Raw genomic sequence first — 2,940 nt, 5'->3', positions numbered from 1 at the left:
ACATTTGAGAAAGGGTTACGAACTTCACCGGCAGAGTGCGATCAGTCCGATAGTGCCACCAGCGCCCTATATAGAAAAGACGAAGGTCACTGTAAGTGACCGGACGCTGGCCTCGGTTGGACCAGCGTGTTCGATCAGTAGAAGCTAGAAAGATGCTTGTGTCGGTCTCTGACCGGACACTAGGTCACTTAGTGACCGAACGCTGGTGGGGTGTGTTCGGTCCTACTGACTTGGCAGTGCACAGAGGAGATGCCGAGTGACCGGACGCTGGGTGAGTCCGGTCGTGCATGACCAGACGCGTCCGATCGTGAAAAATCATTTCTGGATGCTTATTGGAAATGATCGGACGCTAAGGTCCAGTGTCTGGTCACTTCATAGCAGCGCGTCCGGTCATCACTTGGTCGTTGGGATTAGGCGTTCAGTATTTGAAGAGAGGGGACACGTGGCGTGCATCGCGCGACCGGACGCTGAGGTCTAGCGTCCGGTTAATATGACCGGAGTGTCCTGTCACCCCGTGTTGTGCCCAGTGAAGGGGTACAACGGCTCTATTTTGTGGGGGCTTCTATTTAAGCCCCATGGCCGGCTCAAGCTCACTCTCTTGGCCATTTGTATTGACATAGCAACCTTATGAGCTTAGCCAAAGCCCTCCCACTCATCTCCATCATTGATTCATCATCTTTGTGAGATTGGGAGAGAATCCAAGTGCATTGCTTGAGTGTTTGCATCTAGAGGCACTAGGTGTTCGTGTTTCGCTGCAGGATTCACTTGTTACTCGTGGTGGATGCCGCCACCTAGATGGCTTGGAGCAGCAAGGATCGTTGAGCGGAGGTTGGTGATTGTCTCCGGCTCCGATCGTTGTGATTGTGAGGGGTTCTTGACCTTTCCCGGTGGAGAGCCAAAAGATACTCTAGTGGATTGCTCGTGGCTTGTGTAATCCTCATCTTGTGTTGGTTGTGCATCACCCTATTGAGGGTTTGGCGTGTGATGCCAATTAGCGCGTGAACCTCTAAGTGAGTGAATCACCACAACGAGGACTAGCTTGCCGGCAAGCAAGTGAACCTCGGTAAAAAATCATTGTGTCATCATTTGATTCTGAGGTGATTGGTCTTCATTGTTATTCATTCTTGTGATTGATTTGATCCTAACTCGACACGGCGGTATAACCTTCTTGCTCACTCTCTTTACATTACCGCAAATTAGTTGTCAAACTCTTTAGTGTAGCTAGTTGTGAGAGCTTGTTAGTTTGGTTAGTGTGGCTCTTTAGTTAGCTTTTGAGAGCACACTAACTTAGTGTAGTGTCATAGCTATTGTGTGGATAGAAACTATATAAACTAGAATTGTGGTAGGTGGCTTGCTATTTAGTAGGCTAGTGCAACACTTGCTTCGCCTCATAATTGTCTAACCGGTTTGTTAAGTGTTGTTGTAGAAATTTTTAATAGGCTATTCACCCCCCTCTAGCCATTAGGACCTTTCAAGTGGTATTGGAGCCGAGGTCACCGTGGTTTGAGGCTTAACAACCTTCGGTGTAAAAATGGCTCAAATCAACAACACAAAGAAGCCACCCCAATTTGATGGCACAAATTATCCTTATTGGAAGTCAAAGATGACCACACATATGAAGTCAATCAATAGAAAGGTGTGGAAGGTGATAGAAACCAAAATTGAGATTGGTGATCCGGAGAATCCCACCGCGGCCGAAGAAGTGCTTCTCCAAAACAATGGCATTGCTCTAAGTGCTATTCATGATGCAATTGATGAGAGAACATTTGAGGAAATCAAGAATATTGAGATGGCTCATGAGGCTTGGAAGAAGGTGGAAGAATCATTTGAGGGCACTCAAGACGTGAAGGGTGCAAAGGCATACATTCTCAAAGAGAAGTTTGCAACCTTCAAGATGAAGGAGGATGAGAGTGTGCCGGAGATGTTCTATAGGCTTCAAGTGCTTGTCAATGATCTCAAAGCACTTGGAGAAGAGGTGAAGGACAAGGACTTCTCCCACAAGTTCTTGAGATGTTTACCTTCAAGATTTGGCACATTGGTCACTATTCTAGTGAGAAGTGGTTTGGACACCATGAGACCAAACCAAGTGTTGGGAGATATAATGACCGATGATACATATAGAGATGATGATGAGAAGGAAGAAAAGAAGGAGAAGAAAGATGAGAAGAAAGATGAGAAGAAGAAAAGTGTGCCATTCAAGGCCACATCATCCAAGGGCAAGGTTAAGCAAGAAACATCAAGTGAAGATGATGGCTCATGGGATGATAATGATGATGAGAAGATGGCTCTCTTTGTCAAGAAATTTGGCAAGTTCATGATGAAGAAAGGGTACCATGCTAGAAGAAAGAAATCTTCATCCAAGAATAAGGAAGAGTCAAGAAGGTGCTTCAAATGTGGAAGTAAAGATCATCTTGTTACTCAATGTCCATACAATAGCAACAATGATGATGACAAGAAGAAGAATAAGAAGAAGAACAAGAAGAAGAACAAGAAGAAGGACAAGAGGGAAAAGAAAGAGAAGAAGGACAAGATGACCTTCAAGAAGAAGAAGGGTGGTTCATATGTGGTCACTTGGGATAGTGATGCTTCCTCAAGTGATGATGATGATAGTGATGATGACAAGACCACCAAGAAGAAGGCACTTGCAAGCATTGCAATCAATGAAAAGCCTTCTCTCTTCGACACTCCATCATGCTTCATGGCTAAGGCCACTAAGGTACAAATTTGTGATGATGGAAGTGATGAGGAACATGATAATGAAATTGAAAATGATAGTGATAGTGATGATGATGAACCTACTAAGGAAGAACTATTTAACATGCTAGAAGATGCTAAAGAACACTTTGACATTAAGAGAAGGGAATACAAAAGCTTGCGTAAGAAACTAAAAGCCTTTAAGCAAGCCCTTTGAAGACATAAAAAGAAGCATGTTGAAACTTG

The sequence above is a fragment of the Miscanthus floridulus genome, chromosome 7 (genome assembly GCF_019320115.1).
Source record: "Miscanthus floridulus cultivar M001 chromosome 7, ASM1932011v1, whole genome shotgun sequence".
NCBI classification, from domain to species: domain Eukaryota; kingdom Viridiplantae; phylum Streptophyta; class Magnoliopsida; order Poales; family Poaceae; genus Miscanthus; species Miscanthus floridulus.
The sequence above is the reverse complement of the archived record's forward strand: the minus strand, read 5'-3'. Positions refer to the sequence as shown.